At 48.3% G+C, this 19009-nt stretch overlaps 1 long non-coding RNA gene across 1 annotated transcript; it reads left to right on the forward strand.

Moving 5' to 3' along the window:
* The first annotated feature begins 3301 nt into the window (after positions 1–3301).
* LOC144167094 (uncharacterized) lies at positions 3302–7519 on the forward strand. Its single transcript, XR_013321843.1, has 3 exons — positions 3302–3464; positions 4902–4982; positions 7422–7519. It is a non-coding gene; the product is annotated as an uncharacterized LOC144167094 (long non-coding RNA).
* The last annotated feature ends 11490 nt before the right edge of the window (positions 7520–19009 follow it).

Raw genomic sequence — 19009 nt, forward strand, 5'->3', positions numbered from 1 at the left:
AGGCATGTGAGGATTTCTATGTGACCCCGATTAGGCCTTGACACTCGTTCAAAAAGACACTGGCTGGCCTATCTTATCAAAGTGGCCATCTTAAGCAAAGAGTAACAATGAAATTGGTTGGGGTGACACCAACGTTCTCCCCAGCCGTTGTGCGGACGGCCTGGGAAGTTGTGCCGGTCAGTGTGTTCTGTGCCCTGACATTGTTGCGCCCGTGTTGTTGCAGGTTGGCCATGGTGGTGACACCGCTCTGGAAGTACTCCTGCAATGAGCAGCTTTTGGTGAGTGGCCCTGCTTGGGTGTCGTATGTTGCAGTTGTAAGATCTCGGGGAGATTCTTTTTTTTTCTTGCCATGATTGCAGGCACATGTGGATACCTATTAAGACAGAATCGGAAAATAAAAGACTTTCTCAAGATGCCAGTACTGGGCGTCGAATTTAGCCGTACTGGTTCCACCAAAGTGGAAATTGTACTCAGTTGACTGAACACCTTCGCTGATTAAACAATAACCTCGCTGGTGAAATGTCACTCAGAAAAAGAACCTTGTGACAAGATGGCAGAGCAGTGGAATAAAAAACTGTGCGGATGTTGTCGTAAAAAAGGAGGGCACTTGCTGGGCATTGCGGGGCAGCTGATATCCTGTTGCAAGCACAGTGAACGGGCACTGATTTGTGGCATTTCACTTAGGCTACAAATTGAAATTAAACTTTCTTTTTTGTTACAAATTCCATGCGCAAACAGCGTGTTACGTGCCTTAGGTAATGCACACGTGCGTGGTCTGTGAAAGGCTCATGTGTGGTAAGCTTTCCTGCATAGCTGTGGTGCCATGCGGAAAAGTGAACTGACGGGTGTGGTGCATACGGCAAAGCTAATTAAAGAGGCACTAACGGCTGAGTAACTTTTTGTTTCAGCTGAAAGATCACGTGTTGCATAGCCCTCTCAGCTTTTGTTTCTGACAACCAACGATGCCTTGTTTGCTGAGAAAGAAATAATTAGAGCTGGCACTTCTCTGTGCCATTGCCCTTCCATTTTTGTCGTGACGTTTCCGAGGTCATCACAAAGCGGCCAGGGTCAGCTGAGTCTGCTATTAGTACTCGATCTGTGCCATTTTCCTGAAAGCCTGTCTTCAATGGTTTTCGCTTTCATAGCAGCCCACCCTGAAGGGTCTGTTTATTGCCATCTTGGCATGGCAGCCAGGGTGTTGGAACGAATTGAAAACCGGAAACGAAAAACGAAAAAAACAATATTTTTGGCCGGAATGAACACGAAAACGAAACGCTATTTATAATTTCATTCCGGAGTGAAACTGAAAAAAAATGTTTCGGTTTTCGGTTCAAGTACAAAGTGCGTTCGAGTACGTGCGCTGTTGTGCAGATGCTTTGAGGTTGATTGAATGAGAGGCTAGAAGAGGAACCGCGCCTTCCGAGAACTGCAAATGTATTGGCATTTTGGGAAGAGCGCAGAGAACGGCAACCCTAGCGCAGGTAGCCCTTGGTGTTCCAGCCACCGAAGCCAGCGTGGAGCGGGCATTCTCGTCGCTAAAGTTTTATTTTATCTGACCAGAGGTCTCACCTTTCACCAAGCACACTTGAGGTGCTTCTGAGATCATATTCAGTGCCATAAGATGTGTCTGAAGAAGTGCTTCAGTTTTTGTGTGCACTTGTGAGTGACATTTGAGGACGTGCAGCTTCTGAGGTCGTGTTCAGTGCAATAAGATGGGTCTGAAAAAGTGCCTGAATTTTTGTGTGCAGTTGTGACACTTGAGGACGTTCAGCTACTGAGGTAATGTTGAGTGCCATAAGATGTGTCTGAAGAAGTGCTTCGCAGTTGTGAGTGCTCTTTAACCACTTTAGTTGTTACAAAAAATCAATAAACATCGCTTTTTGTTTTTCTTTTTAAATTTTGTTCTCATTTTTTTTTCCGTGCAAACACAAACCGTTATGAACCATTACGAACCGTTATATTTTTCGTTCCGGAACTAAAATGAAACGGAACTTTTCTGTATGGAAGGAAACAAAGAACGAAACGAAAAACACTTCGTTCCGACACTCTGGTGGCGGCATATAGCAAAAGTGGCCACCAAGTTCCCGCTCTTCATTGGCGGGAGAGTGGAGATGTCGGCAAAGATTTCCACATGACCGTCCAGGATGTGGTGCCACCTGGGAGCAGTTGGGGAAACTACGTTCGCTGTTGGACGAACAATTTCACATTCATCTAATCTCTGGTCCTTTTTCTGACGCTGGCCGTTTCATGCATACATGCGCTAGTGGTCGGTCAGTAGGTGCAGTGGTCCCCAGCGTTCGCTCACGTGCATGCATATTTTGACTGCGCTTGCACACAAAGCGAAACGGTTCCATGAAATCGAAACACAGACTGAAACGCAGACTGCCGCCTGGGCTGTGGCATCATATTTTGCTGTGTGTGCTTGCTGTGGTTCGTGCGTCTTCAAAAGCACCCGACCATCGGACGTTCGTGCCTGTTCCAGACAACGCTTAATAAGCGAGCTCCACCGATCCCAAATGTCCCTTCGCATTTTGCAATGTCACAAGGTGCAGTGCGGGAAAGTCTACACCTGTTTTCAGGCTTTTGGCATTTTCTATGTCAATAAGCGACTGATGCTGCGGTGAGTGCGATATTTGTATTCAGAACAATTTAATGTACCGATGTAAGGCAACTTGCTACTACACTTCAGTGTCCCTTTAAAAATACGCTTGCCGCGCAGCAAAATCAACTTTTGTTTCTGGAATACTTGTAAATTATGAGTGATGAAAAAACAACAAACATCAAATGAAATACTTTAACTGCTGAAACGTTGCTTCGTATTGAGTCGGGTAGCATGCACTATCCGTCATCTCTTCAAAATTCCTAGTATTTACACGACTGTTTTTTTTTTTTTTTTCGGTTGTTCCTGTGAGCGTCTGGCATATACCTGGCACCAGAGCAGCTAAAACAAACCCCTCTACGTGTAATGAGGTGACCTAAAGGGACAAGTGAGAGAAGCAGGTGAACAGGAAGTCCCCCTTGTTCCAGGGGTCGAGGGAAGGTCATCTCTATTGCCTTGTGCGTGCAGTTGTGCCTTTGGTTTCAGTGGACCCAGCACCATTGCTTAGTGCTGGCCGCAGAGTCCAAGAATGAGGGTTCGATCCCGGCTGTAGCGGCCGCTTTTCAGTGCGTCCAACCCCCAAAATTTGAACATCCTGTTCCACTGGATCACTTCCTCCAGTCGGTGCACAGGAAGGAGTGCTGCGGGTCGTGACCCTTGACCCTTCGCCTCGGTGTGTGCAGTTCAAGTACGAGGACCTGCAGAGGTGCCATTGTGCCAGGCCAACATGACCTCACCCCCCCTGGCCACCAGGGGCTGCCCTGCCCCTTGCAACCCTTGTTGCCCTCGGCGAGTGGACCCCTCGACCCCCTGAGGCGCCTCCAGCTGAAAAGGCCCTGGGGATCAGGCAACCCTTCGGCCCCAGGTGTTTAGAAGACAAGGTGTCACATTTCCAGAATTGCTCTACTGTGAAGACGTGCGTGCTTGAGGCCTGTGTGCTCCCTGGAGTCGGCAGAGTACTTAGGGGTGCAGATTCGTGCCCTTCACTTGGGCCGGTAGCTTCACCACTCTGCTCGGGCATAGAAAGCTGTTCAGCAGTGCTTAGATGGGGGCCAGCACGTATGGTAAAATGGAAGATCAAGAAATCACTGCCATGCATGCGAGCGATCGCAAGCACACAGAGTGCTCGTGGACCACTGCCAACAATGCAGATGTGTCCTTCGGTTTGATAATGTGTGCCTGTTGGCAGACAGCACAGAGAGCATGAAGAGAGAGATTACCAAAGCTTACTACGTTTGCAGTGAAGCTGATGATTGCATCAGTGCACCCTGTATTGGATTGTTCCAGGGAGAGACAAAGCATATTGAAAACAACATGGCATAACGAATGATACGTGGGAGCAAAAATTTATTTAGATGTGGTCTTTCCACTCCCAACCCCACCTTCTTATAATCATCAGTACTTTGTGCGAACAAATCGGTTGGTAGTTGCCACTTGTCTTGTGAATGTGTTTTCTTCATTGTGTTTAAACAGTCACTGCAGTCTAACATAAGCACGAACAGAATCCTGGTATGGAGGTGTGTTTGCGCTGCATTCGAGTGCATCACCTGTATGAAATGCAGTTGTCAAACAAGAGTGATTGATTGATTGATTGATTGATTGATTGATTGATTGATCGATTGATGGATTGATCGATCGATCACGTGTTTCAGTGCGATTCATTGATTTACGTTTCAATCCTTCTCCGAAACTGCATTGGTCATTTCAGGTCAGTGCAGTGTGCGATAGGGGTAAAGGCAGGCAGCCCTGGAAGTTCCTTGAAATTGCCTTGGATGCAGCGTCTTCTGATGAAGTGTGCAACATCCCACGCGTAACTGCACTCTGTCCTCATTCCACTGAGCCACAAGAAGGGCTGGCCAAGGTGCTATGAACTAGGTCAGCGCTGACTTCTGCTCTCTGTGCTTTGTGGTCGCCTCAAACTGCAGGCACGCATCGTGCATCCCGACATTGCGGTCACATCCTTATTGGCTGTGGTAGCTTAGGAACTGGTTGCTGGGTCTTTTGTGCTGCCTTTCTAGACACCGTTTTTTGCCTGACGGGAAAGTGTGATACTTTTTGGGCCATTTTGCTGAAACGTCTCCTTTCGAGATGCTGAGGACAGTCGGTAGTATTGACCGATAGCAAGGAACTGCCGTGCTTTGCTTCTGTCACCACCTCCAGCTGCACGTGTACGCATGCGCCGAGGCTTCAAATTGCGAGGCCTGAACACGTTGTGCATTGAGAAGCGTCCGGCATGCTTTTTTCCTGGCAGCAACGTTTGGTTGTCTGCGCTCTCACAAATGACGGTGACTGCTCTGTGCAGCCCGTGGTGGAAGGGTACTGCAACCAGGACGCGTTCTCTGTCTGCCAGGGGCCGCGTGCTTCCTGGTGGGAAGCTTTGCCGGTGAGTGGTGCCCTCTGCAATGGAGCCACCTGTGTACCCAAAGTGGCCATGAAGACAAAATGCAAGGTTGGCTCGTTAAAAGGACCGCCTTGTCTCGATAACAGTGGTACCAGTTTCTACTGCACACTTCAGACGAGTAATTGACGTGTTAAGGAATACATGCAAAGCAGTGGCGACTCCCTAGCAGCTTGCGGGTGAGTTCTCTACGGTGGGATGGAATCCTGTTTCTGGGACTGGTGGCTGCCCACACCAAAACCACCACCACCAAGAAGCGTGAATGGGCGATTGCAGTGGGGCCTCCAGTGTGTTTGACCGTATCACTGGGATGCCAGCAGGCAGTGAACACACTGAATGATAACTGTGGCTTTGGAGTGGGCCTGTATTTCGTCACTCCTGCGTATTGCTGTGGCGTAGACTACGAAAGGTTTTGAATATTTTTTGCTTTTTTTGAGTTAACAAAGCGTCTTGCAAGGCTCTCATTGAGCTGAGGGAGTGACCAATGGCTGGCTCTTTCAAACTGAAGGATGCTGTAATTTGTCTTCATGGCTCCTTTAAGGGGGGGGGGGGGGGGGGGGCAAAACAAATTGTTTTAATTTTCGAGTAAATTTTATGAAACTGGTCAGCCTTGCAGCTTTCCTCCCACTGATTTAAAATATGCCATTATTTCTTTCGATTGGTCAATTAGTTCTGAAGGTAATTAGAAATAGTTAGCCATCTTTGGTCAAACAGTAGACAAAACATAAAACTGTAATTTTTATAGCTTCGAATACTACGAACCCTGGTGAATGCAATAAGACAAGCAGCTTTTTGATGCATTGCTTGAAACTAATTTTACACCTCATTAAACTTTGGGGTTTGAAATGGGCACTGGAAATGGTTCCCTGCCACTGGTGCCACCAAAGTTTAATGAGCTGTAAAATTAGTTCTAAGTGGTGCATCAAAAAGCTGCTTGTCTTATTGCGTTCACCAGGGTTCATAGTATTCGAAACTATAAAAATTGCAGTTTTATGACCAACACTGTTTTGTCTGTTGTTCCTGCAAAAATGGCTAATTATCCTTAATTATCTCGGGGACTAATTGATTGGCTCAACAAATAATGGCATATCTGAAACCAGTGGGAAAAAAGCAGAGAGCTTGCTGACAAGTTTTACAGAGCTTACTTAAAAATTAAACGAAGTTGTTTTGAGACCCACGTCCCCCCTTGAAGCACAGCAGTTGTGATGAAGATGGGCAAAGATTGGTACGTCCTCTGCTTTGCCAAAGGTGTTGCTCTTCGCTCCGTGATTTCACATCGACTGGTGCCGTATTTACACGATTGTAAGTCAACTCGAATGTGGGTTGACCCCCCCCCCCCCCCCCTTCCCCCCAAAATGCATCTAATAAAAAAAAAAAAAGTGAGCATAGAAAGCAGCTCGTTTGAACGCTGCTGTGAATGAGCGCCGAAAGAGTTCTTTGGGCCCAGGGCAGTCATGACAGACGGGAGGATTCAGCACAACACGGAAGTGACGCAAGCACGGGGCAATGCGGCTGCCTAGAAAATTGTATCACAAAGAGAAGCTCTTTCCTCAACTACTAATACCCCCCATATGGCGGCTCTTCCATCAATGATTGATGCTCTCACAAGAGCCGTGCGCTCGTGGAGCGCGCAGTAGACGTTAAAAAATAAGAGCTTTTGTATAAGCACACGGAATAACCATGGATTGTGGGTTGAGTGGGAAACTATATTGCCAATCAGGAGAACAAATTCACTGCGAGATGACAACCATCGAAGCTATCGGCAGTGGCCACTGCTGCGCGATATAAAAAAAAAAAACAATCTGGTGGCTGAAAGAAGCGGCCGCTTGCGATTTCCTTTGAATTGTGAGTACGTTGCTCGCATTTAAGAAGCGTTTTGTTTGTCTCTGATAAGCAAAATGAGTATTACTGAATCCCTTTAATCAATGCACGGTGCTGACGTTGGAACAATCATATCATGTTCAGCACAATTCTGAATGCGCTGGTGGAAGGTTAGCCGCTCTAGGTACGGTGGACTAAGGGCACAGAGCGGAAACGCCAACTTTCGAAGTCGGCATCACCTTTATTGTCACCAGAATGTATGCAATGGTAAATTAACACGCTACGCTTCGACAATAACCACGGAAACGAGGGTGTTACACTTTCCCCAGCTCATAGCACCCCTGGTTTCTCATTTCTCTTGCGGTTACAAGCGGCGCGAAGTTTGATTTCGATTCTAAGTCGACCCCCAAACACTGGATTGTCAAACTTGAAAGAAGGGTTGACCTACAATCGTGCAAATACGGTACTAGGTCTTCAAGGAAGCTCTTCCAACTTTGCCACACTTGCACTTAATCTCCAAAGCGTTGTAAAAGTAAAGCCCTGCTCAGTGCAACTGTGTGGTCGGGTTGATTGTGGTCCACGGACTACTACAATGTGATGCAGGAGGAGAACTGTCGCGGGAGAAGGCAGGCCTGCTGGAGCACTTTGTCCACGGCCCAGGGAGTTCCTGCAACCTCTCCTCCCTCTTCTTCCAGGCCTGGTGAGGGAACAGCCGTCCTTTGTCTTTTGCCTCTTCTGTAGAGCTGCTTTTGCATGGATCAGTGACGATTCCTTTTATTTGTAAGGACGAGATGGAAGAACAAAACGATAAAAAGAAAATGACATTCTAACTGTTGCTCTAGCTTTGGAAGAAGCTGTCAAGTCGCGTGAGAAAAGACCAGGGCCTGCTTGCTCCAAGCCCAATAAGACCGACTGGGTGAGAGTCTCATCTTGTGGTCAGACTGTTTCGCGGTCGAACCTTTCCTAGGCGACTACTAGACGCTTTCCGGAAACATATAAGACAGCAAATGAGACTCTTAAGAATGCGCTAAGACTCCAAAGTAGCAAGCCCTGAGCAGTCTGGTTCGCAGACCTACGATCCATGCTTATGATGACTTGAAGTCTCCGCTGCGTGCGGCATGGGAGAGTTGGCCCTCCACTCCTTTCCGAAAGGGGCGCACTGTGCTGGAGGGAGTGGGAGATTGCATCAGCCATCAGTGCAGCAGCGTCAAAAAGGGTGCACGGAAAGGACGGAGCAAAAGTTTGTCATAAAACCACGCTCATTAACTTAGGAACAACAATTACGCATTCAGAATGGAGCTTGCTGTGATAACGAAAGTATACATTACAGCGAAAAGTTGAGTCCAAAATCCCTCCGCCCGTGAGCGTTAAATGGAATCGCATTTTCGATGAGAAAGGATCCTTCGCTGTTCTCGAGGGTGGCGGTTATGTCACTCAGCTGTTTGGGTTTGTGCTCTAGTTGTGCAGTTTGCTTGACCACTGAGGGGGGTGTGCTCGTACAAGCAGGCGTGATATCAACAGCTGCCAACCTGGCAGTGGGAATTACATGCTGTCCCACGCTTTATGCATGTCGTGGGTGCAGTGGTGCAGTCGATGGAATTTGTGGTGTAGTATTTCTGCCAGTAGGTTAGAAAGAGTGGGTGCTTGCAACCACGTTGTAACGAAGCTGGCAGCCAGCGGCTGGAGTGCTCATCGCGTCCAAGTCTGTGACGATGACCCGAAGCCTGTTCACAACTGTCTAATTCACGGCGAGACAGAAAGCCCAATGAGTTTGCAACGTCGCGAGATTTTGCTCCGACAGCAAACCGTCATTCTGGCCTCCTCTAGAGTAATTGTACACACACTGCAGCTCCTTTTACTGTCAGTCCAGCGGGTTTCTCAGGCGGACGCCACATAGCAGGCAATCTTTATGACTCACAACAGCATCTGTGGGCCTGTTGTTGAGGTGGCCTATCAAGGGTGGTGAATTATTCTAACAAATTCGCGACAAGGCCCAAATAAATGGCCTGATGAGCCATGTTTCCTGAACTGTTTCGATCATGCTTAGAAACAAACGCTTGGCGGACGATGGCGACACCAACAGGCAGTTCTGCAACGCATTCCCTGCTCTTCCCTAGAGGCACCTTCCATGCACAGCTAGTTACATGTTGTCCCTATAGTCTTCATAAAGACTGCTCTTAAGCCTAGCCTCTGCACTTTTGGGGAAGCGCACTAGTGTGAATCTAACACACAGACTTATCGTAGTCTGTAAACTAGACTTGACTGCCGATAAGGCTACCAGTAAGCTGTTTGTTTGAGCAAGGCGACCCAGGGGTCTGGCATTTCCTCTAAATTGCTAGCTGTGAGCATGGATGCACCAAGAGGCTCGCGTCGTGATCTGTGTTGGTGCTGACTGGCAATCATCGAGGCTTCCCTTTGGACTGCCAGTCCGTCCTCACTGACTCGCCCCAGCCGTTCTGGACGGGCAAGCATCTCTGGAAGACGGTGTGGTTTTTTAAAGCATGGTGGCTAGTTCGGGGTAAGCTGCTATCTGGGCCCTACAGTGAGAACGAAAAATGACAGGGACACACTCTGTGTCCTCGTAGGGAATCGCTGGCACCAGTGCCACCATGCAGAATGTACGCCAATGCTTCCGCATGGACTGAACGGAGCTTTCCTTCAATAAAAAATTTCCCCGCATTTCCCCGAGGGGAAGAATGTGAAAGTGCGAATGCACGAGTTGAATTTGCGCGGTTCGGTAATGTTCGCGAAAGAGAGATCACACACACACACACACACAACTACAAGGAAAGAAAGATGCATTTATTCACAGACACCTATTTGTGTTGTCGTTGTACTTGATTGCTAGAGCGGATCTCAGCTTTGAAATTTCGTGTCAGTACTCCTTTAAGCGGGTGCATTAGCCCTTCTCACGCCTGATTCCTGGCCAATCCCCCACGTGGGTATGTGCCATGTCAGTGGCCAGGCAGCGCGCGCCCATCTCCCCCCGTTGCCAAGGAAGACGAGGAGATTCCTGGCCAATCCCCCACGTGGGTACGTGCCATGTCAGCGGCCAGGCAGCGCGCGCCCATCTCCCCCCGTTGCCAAGGAAGACGAGGAGCGCGCGCACCCGCAGCTGTTGCTATGTGGAAGGACGGCGGTCGCCGGAATTCAGGGTCGCTTATAAAGTGCATTCGCACTTAAAAATGCTCCATCAGTGAACAAACACTGTGCCAGTTCAACTGAGCTGGCTGAGCTGAAAAAGGAGAGGGAAGATTTAATAATAGAATGGATCTGTTCAGCAGAGTCAACACTGGAGCCCAAGGTATATCACGCTTTCAAGTTGTGGGACACTTTTGCAAAAGGGTTTATTATTTTGAATATATTTCTCTTTTGGCTCATTTGGCTTCTCCGCATAGCTGCGATGTCGTGCAAAAAAGCCTCCGTAATGTCTCAGCCTTGAGGAGAAAGTAGAGGATGTGCATGCCTTCGAGCAAGGTAAACTGTATAATGTTATTTGTGATTCGTGGTCTTATTTGTACAAATAAAAGACTTTGAACTGTGAAAGCTTCAATTTTACTGTTCGAGAAACCCGACAAGTTGGAGGTGGACTACTTGGTGGGAAATTTCATTTCATTTCATTTCATTTATTCAACCTTAAGGGCCCGAAGGCATTACATAAGGGGGGGGCGTACATCGAAGTTGGAAGTTTCATAGCAAGGCAACAAAATGAAGGTACACACTGATTACAAGAAATAAAAAAAGAAAAAACGAAAAGAACACGCATAGCAAAACATGAAAATACTTTATAGGCGATAAATTCTGCGAGCACAGTAAAGACACAACTATAAATGCGAGAGGTAAATGTGCTGTTAGGACGTATCATTTGTATTTTGAAAACGGGTTAGTTTATCACGAAATATTTTGTGGTCTCTGCAAGTAACAATGTTATCTGGTAGCGCATTCCAAACTGTTATGGCATGGGGGAAAAATGAGCTGCTCATCGCCACCGTCCGGCATTTTATGGTCATCAGAGGGTGCGTATGGGACAGGCGAGATGATGTTCTTAATGGGCATTTTAGGAGAGGATGTCCCGATCTGCTGAAGTAAAAGAAAGTGTGAAGGAGGCAGACACGAGAAGTTATGCGACGTGAAGCGAGCGATGCGAGTGACAAAGTTTGTTTTAGTGCGGTTACGCTGATGTGTCTTGAATATTGTGACGTAATGAAACGAGCTGCGCGGTTTTGAACGGCTTCCAAATCATCGGCGAGATAAGCTTGTGAGGGATGCCAGATGGATGATGCGTACTCGAGTTTTGGTCGCACGTATGTTAGATATGCGAGTTTCTTTATGTCAGGAGATGCAGATCGCAAGTTACGTCGTAAGTAGCCTAATGTGCGCGAAGCTTCTGAACGAATGGTTTCAATATGTTTCACCCAAGACAGCGATGACGTCAGATGAACTCCTAGATATTTGTGAGTGCACGTGCGGTCAATTGGAACAGAGTTAATGCAGTAGGTTTCGTGTGTGGTATTGTGTTTACGCATAAAGGACAGAACTTTGCATTTAGTGAGGTTTAGAGGCATATGCCATTTTTCGCACCATGAAGTGGTGGTGTCAAGGTCATGTTGTAGGGTGATTGCGTCGTTTGAAGAATGAAGGGAGTTATAAAGAACGCAGTCATCTGCGAACAGGCGCAGCTGTGTTTTTATGTTACTGGGAAGGTCATTTACGTAAATAAGAAATAATAAAGGCGATAAGCCGGCACCTTGGGGTACACCAGAAGTGACACTGGTAAAGGTTGATTGGAAATTGTTAGCAAAGGTAAACTGCACGCGTCCAGTTAAGAAATGTTCGAGCCATTTTATAAGGTTTGGGGGGATACCAAGAGCGGCTAATTCGGTGAGCAGGTGGTTGTGGGATACGCGATCAAAGGCCTTGGAGAAATATAAGATTATTGCATCAATTTGAATGTGATCGTCCATTTGCCGCAGTAGGTCATATGTGAATTCAGCTAGTTGAGTTTCGCAGGAAAGATATTTTCGAAAACCGTGTTGTAAAGGGTAGAAAAAACTGATTCTAGGTAGGCCATAAGATTTGATGCTATGATATGCTCTAGGATTTTAGATGGAACACTGGTTAAGCTAATCGGGCGGTAATTCGCAGGGCTTTCGCGCCTTCCCGCTTTAAAAATTGGGACTATTTTAGCTTTCTTCCAATCATCTGGCAAGGTTCCTGCGTTTAAAGATTGGTTAAATCAGGGGTGAGACAGCTGCGCATATTGCACACTTTTGATACAAATCTGCTTTCCTGCGCCAGGCTGCTCCAAAAGCTTGAAAATTGCAAAAATTGCGCCAAACTGCTCCAAAACAGTCTGAGAGCCAAGGATTTTAACGCTCCCGCCAGTTTCAGTGGGGAAAAATGCTTACTGACGGCATAATTTCCCGTGGAAAACAATTGCAAAGTCCTGTAGAAAAAATACGCATGTGTACTCAGCCGAGAAAAGACGCCGTATCTCCAGAACGACATTACTGGGTGCCGCCATCTTGGTGTGGTGAAAACAGTTGCTCGTGGTTCAGGCAGAGTGCTCTTCGCCGATTTCTACTGTTGTTTTGGTTATGGGGGTGGCTGGGTTTTCATTTAATCGTTTGATCTGTTGAGGGAAGTTGCGTGACTCGAAGAACGGGAGTTCATCAAAAACAACGTGGGGCCTGTGAATTCACCATGTTTCGGCCTCGAGTGAGAGGCGCGTTGCGTGCTTGAAGTGAAATTTCGGACTCATTGCGGTGTTATAATAAAACGCTGAGTTATTGCTGCCTTTGACAGCGAGCTTGCGCGTGGCGGAAATGAGACGATCGACACTTCAGAAGTGGCGGCGCAGGCTACATCGCCGCAAAATGTTCAAGCAGTGGCCGATAGCGGGACGGGCTATTATTGCACGCTTGTAATAATGGTTTATTTATCTGAAGTGAACTTTAATGCCAAGAGGGAGGTGGCTAAACATACCAACGTTATTCAAATTGCAATCGCAGTGAATGCGCACCTTGGGGATTGAAATGGGAGGGATGGTGGGGCGCGAAGATCGTCACCACGCTTTGCGCAACTTTTGCCTTGCCTCTACAATTGTGTGTAAAGCCGAGTCTGGGATTACAAAAGCAATAATTTCAGCATTCACATAATGAAAATGCCTTACGATTGCTTAGTTTTTCGATTTGATGTTTTCATCGGCACTCCATGTTATCTATGCATAGAGCCTAAGAATTTATAAATGGCTTGTAAAAAGGTAGTGCAGTTCGTGGCTTGTGATACTCTAGTAGAAAAAACTTCATTGAAAGGCTGTTTCAGTGTTATGTACGTTCAAAACCCATTAAAAAGTGCACTCCCCCCCCCCCCCCCCGAGTTTTCCAAAAATTTGATGTTTAGGCTCCTAAGGTGACGTAATAAATGTCATCATTCTGCTCCAAATCAAGGTTCTTCTGCTCCAAAATTGAGATTTCGCTGCTCCAAAAAACTGCTCCCAAGTCTGGTTCAGCTGTCTCACCCCTGTTAAATATAAGGTACAAAAATTTGCTAGATATTGCTATAGTGTTTTTAAGTAATTTTGAATTGATGTCATCGCAGCCAGCCGAGGATGATATTTTAAGGGAGTGGATTAGCTTGCATACGCCATCGAGGTGTACTTGTATTTCAGGCATGGTCTGAGAAGAGAAGTCCGGTATAGGTGCAACAGCGGAGGTATTGGGTATGTTAAACACAGATGTGAAGAAGTTATTTAGAGCGGCAGCTGTTTCCTCGGGGCTTATCGGTTCATCATCAGAGTTAACAAGATTTATATGGCTAGTTTGCGGCTTTGCAGAAATTACGCGCCAGAATTTATTTGGGTTTGATTGAAGGATTGTAATCAGGTCGGCAGAAAAAAATTTATCCTTGGCTGCAATAACTGCCTTTTTGTATTCAATTTCACACATGCGGTGACGGTTCCATGCTTCTGGGCTATTCTTGCTTTTCGCTATTCTATAGAGACGTTTTTTTCGTTTGAGCAATGATTTTAGGTAGGGATGGGCGAATATAGATTTTGAGGTTCGAAGCGAATTCGAAGCGAATAGTGATTTGATCGAATAATTTCGAATCGAATAGTTCGAATAGTACACATTGCAAATCACAAAGACAAATGAGCAACTTGTGACCTGACTAATGTACACAATTTTTTCTAATAATTAGAACTCACGTAGACACAGCATTGTGTAAAACTATTACCAGTTGAACATTTATTGCAAAATCTTACACACAGCTTTCCTTTGCTGTATTCACAAGTTTTCATGAAGAAATGCCTGTTGCACCACATGCTCTAGGTGCAGCAGTTTCCGCCGGCTGCTCATTCACAAGTTTAAGCGCCGCCTAGAAACTCGCAGAGTTAAGCGCCGCCTAGAAGCTCCGCTAAAAAAAGAAGTATTGTAGCCACTAGTATCCTCGGCCGTAGCCAAGCAAAGCGCAAGTGGCTGGCCGCCATTTTGAATAGGCTCGCTTAGTGCGGCGTACTGCCGCACTGTGCGAGCCTATTCAAAATGGCGGCATACCTATTCAAAATGGCGGCCTGTACAAGTCTGCTGGCTTGGTGCCGCTATGTTCAGAGCGGTGTCGTTTCAGTGCTGCCTTTTTTTTTTAACCTAAAGTGTGCTGGCGGCCGATAGCTTCGTCGAACCTCTAGGCAAGGCAGCAACTCGGCAGTGCCGGCACTGATAATAGAAATGTCCGCGTCAGTGGGTCTTGAGCCAAGCCTGGGGTAACTCTCGGAAAGCTTGGCCGAAAAGCTTGGCTTTTAGCTGCCCATTCGGGAGCATCGAATAATTCGAAAATATCGAATACCTGCATTCGGATCGAAGCGAATAACGAATAGAGAGCTATTCGATCGAATATTCGACAATACCGAATATTCGCCCATCCCTAATTTTAGGTTTTTATTAAACCATGGGTTATTGGAGTCGGACTTCACAATTATTGTAGGAATATATTTATTTTTTAAGCTCAGTAACGCACTATAAAGTTCCCAATTTGAATTAACAGAGCGCGTTCTGTAAGATTTTTCAAAGTTCTCGTAAAAGCGAGCAAGTTCCTCGTTAATTAACTCAAAATTTCCCCTGTTGTAGTCAGTTATTGTCTTGATTGTGGGTGCTTTTTTTTCAGTGGAATTGAGAGGGATATATGAAGAAGATTGTGGTCGCTAATTCCGGGGATGACTGTGACACTCGATACGTCATCAGGGGAACTGGTCAGCAACAGATCTAGTCTGTTATCTCCTCGAGTGGGTGTGGTTATTGCTTGATAGAGGTTGAAATCAAGTACCAATTCCAGAAATTGTTTGGATTCGCTTAAAAACGATTGATTAGGCGCTGAAAGAAGAGTCCAATTGATATGAGGATAGTTGAAATCACCGAAAAGAAATATAGATGCGTCAGGAAATTTATCTTTTATGTTTATAAGAGAACTGCGCAGGTAATCACAAAATACTGGATGACTGTCTGGCGGTCTGTAGCAAATACCAAACACTGATTTCACCGAACAGTTATGTACACAGACCCATGTTAGTTCTAGGTTAGGATCATGGCAGATGAGTGAAGACGAGAGGTTGTTATTGATTGCGACAAGAACGCCTCCTCCTCTTCTATCCTTGCGGTCATTACGGTATAGCGTGAAGTTCGGGTTACAAGGCAAAACTTCGGAGTCTTCAATGTCGTTTGTTAGCCAAGTTTCTGTGAAAAGGATTATGTCTGCGTCGATGTCTGTGATGAAACCGTGTAAGTGATATCTTTTGGGAACAACACTTCTGATGCTTGTGAAACCAATGTTGGCATTGAAAAATGAAGGACGGGTGATTTTTTGGACGGCACTGGTTATTTAAACTGCGTCATTTGGCATCTGATTGGCTACTCTCACGTGCGTCGGGAGGAGTAGGTGCAAATGTGGAACTATTCGCGCACTCTAGAACCGTATCAGTTGCAGCATCGTAGTAATATGTCTTGTTACCAACATGCAGTTTGTCTAACGAAAGTTTGAAGGCACATTTCTGCGGGCGTACAAATTGTATTAACTTAGAGCGCGCCTGGCGAGTAGCCGGAGCGAAATCTTCTCTTATAGCATAGTCGGTTCCTATTAGTTTACGGCCGCAAGCAAGAATACTCTCTTTGGTTTTGAAATGGGTTAGTTTTACTATGATAGGCCTCTTTTTGTCGTTCCCAAATTTGCCTAAGCGGTGCGCGCGTTCGATGGCGTTTGTGTCCAGTTGTAGTTTCAAAGTTTCGGAGCATAGTTTCATATTTTTTGTTTCAGATTCCTCCCATGTTTCTTTTTCTGTGTCATCGAGGCCAAGAAAGAGTAGATTGTTCCTGCGCATGCGGTTGTTTGTATCGTTATTAACAGCTTTCAGGACCTCGATATCATGCTTGATTTGATTTGCCTCGCTCACAACTGGATCAGAATTGGTTTTTGGGTACGTGATTTCAAGTGCAGCTAGTCGGTTATTAATCTCTGTGAGCATTTTGCTGTGTGCAAGTTGGGTGTTTTTTAGCTCATTTAGCTCGGTACGAATACTAATTTGGCTTTGCTCCAGTTTGTTTATGGCTGCCAGAATTTCTTTTGTGGGAGCGGGGTTTTGCTCAACATCGCCGGAAATAATCAATAACAGGTGACACAGCGTGCCGTAGGCAAAGGCAACAGTACTCTTACACAGGCGAATAGCACGGCACAAATCAGGGTCGTAGGGGCACGACACCGCGACAAGAAAACGGTTGTTGCACCGGTACTCGGTTGCATGGCGGAGGTAACTAACCTGAAAGATTAGGCGCGGAGTGAACATTGTGACGCCTGCGATGTCGTGCCCCGAGTGGCTGTCCGATGGGTGCGCCTTATGTAGCCTTTTCTCGAAGTGCTGAGTCGATGACGTCGTTGAGTGCAGGGGTTGCCAGGCCAGGAGTGGAATCCAGGCTGGTTCTGGGTTTCTTGAGGGTGTCCGAAGGTCCGCGGGCCATCCGGCGAGGCAGTCACCTGCCTCGCGAAGGCCCAGGGTTGCGGGCTGAGTGGGGAGGTGCAGGAAACGGCACGGACCGGGCGATAAGCAGCACGTCAGAATCTGAAAGATTAGGCGCGGAGTGAACATTGTGACGCCTGCGATGTCGTGCCCCGAGTGGCTGTCCGATGGGGGCGCCTTATGTAGCCTTTTCTCAAAGTGCTGAGTCGATGACGTCGTTGAGTGCAGGGGTTGCCAGGCCAGGAGTGGAATCCAGGCTGGTTCTGGGTTTCTTGAGCGTGTCCGAAGGTCCGCGGGCCATACGGCGAGGCAGTCACCTGCCTCGCGAAGGCCCAGGGTTGCGGGCTCAGTGGGGAGGTGCAGGAAAGGGCACGGACCGGGCGATAAGCAGCACGTCAGAATCTGAAAGATTAGACGCGGAGTGAACATTGTGACGCCTGCGATGTCGTGCCCCGAGTGGCTGTCCGATGGGTGCGCCTTATGTAGCCTTTTCTCGAAGTGCTGAGTCGATGACGTCGTTGAGTGCAGGGGTTGCCAGGCCAGGAGTGGAATCCAGGCTGGTTCTGGGTTTCTTGAGGGTGTCCGAAGGTCCGTGGGCCATCCGGCGAGGCAGTCACCTGCCTCGCGAAGGCCCAGGGTTGCGGGCTCAGTGGGGAGGTGCAAGAAAGGGCACGGACCGGGCGATAAGCAGCACGTCAGAATCTGAAAGATTAGGCGCGGAGTGAACATTGTGACGCCTGCGATGTCGTGCCCCGAGTGGCTGTCCGATGGGGGCGCCTTATGTAGCCTTTTCTCGAAGTGCTGAGTCGATGACGTCGTTGAGTGCAGGGGTTGCCAGGCCAGGAGTGGAATCCAGGCTGGTTCTGGGTTTCTTGAGGGTGTCCGAAGGTCCGCGGGCCATCCGGCGAGGCAGTCACCTGCCTCGCGAAGGCCCAGGGTTGCGGGCTCAGTGGGGAGGTGCAAGAAAGGGCACGGACCGGGCGATAAGCAGCACGTCAGAATCTGAAAGATTAGGCGCGGAGTGAACATTGTGACGCCTGCGATGTCGTGCCCCGAGTGGCTGTCCGATGGGGGCGCCTTATGTAGCCTTTTCTCGAAGTGCTGAGTCGATGACGTCGTTGAGTGCAGGGGTTGCCAGGCCAGGAGTGGAATCCAGGCTGGTTCTGGGTTTCTTGAGGGTGTCCGAAGGTCCGCGGGCCATCCGGCGAGGCAGTCACCTGCCTCGCGAAGGCCCAGGGTTGCGGGCTGAGTGGGGAGGTGCAGGAAAGGGCACGGACCGGGCGATAAGCAGCACGTCAGAATCTGAAAGATTAGGCGCGGAGTGAACATTGTGACGCCTGCGATGTCGTGCCCCGAGTGGCTGTCCGATGGGGGCGCCTTATGTAGCCTTTTCTCGAAGTGCTGAGTCGATGACGTCGTTGAGTGCAGGGGTTGCCAGGCCAGGAGTGGAATCCAGGCTGGTTCTGGGTTTCTTGAGCGTGTCCGAAGGTCCGCGGGCCATCCGGCGAGGCAGTCACCTGCCTCGCGAAGGCCCAGGGTTGCGGGCTGAGTGGGGAGGTGCAGGAAAGGGCACGGACCGGGCGATAAGCAGCACGTCAGAATCTGAAAGATTAGGCGCGGAGTGAACATTGTGACGCCTGCGATGTCGTGCCCCGAGTGGCTGTCCGATGGGGGCGCCTTATGTAGCCTTTTCTCGAAGTGCTGAGTCGATGACGTCGTTGAGTGCAGGGGTTGCCAGGCCAGGAGTGGAATCCAGGCTGGTTCTGGGTTTCTTGAGCGTGTCCGAAGGTCCGCGGGCCATCCGGCGAGGCAGTCACCTGCCTCGCGAAGGCCCAGGGTTGCGGGCTGAGTGGGGAGGTGCAGGAAAGGGCACGGACCGGGCGATAAGCAGCACGTCAGAATCTGAAAGATTAGGCGCGGAGTGAACATTGTGACGCCTGCGATGTCGTGCCCCGAGTGGCTGTCCGATGGGGGCGCCTTATGTAGCCTTTTCTCGAAGTGCTGAGTCGATGACGTCGTTGAGTGCAGGGGTTGCCAGGCCAGGAGTGGAATCCAGGCTGGTTCTGGGTTTCTTGAGGGTGTCCGAAGGTCCGCGGGCCATCCGGCGAGGCAGTCACCTGCCTCGCGAAGGCCCAGGGTTGCGGGCTCAGTGGGGAGGTGCAGGAAAGGGCACAGACCGGGCGATAAG

Source organism: Haemaphysalis longicornis, unplaced genomic scaffold (assembly GCF_048455015.1).
Source record: "Haemaphysalis longicornis isolate Haplotype H1 unplaced genomic scaffold, Haemaphysalis longicornis Haplotype H1 scaffold_2, whole genome shotgun sequence".
NCBI lineage: Eukaryota > Metazoa > Arthropoda > Arachnida > Ixodida > Ixodidae > Haemaphysalis > Haemaphysalis longicornis.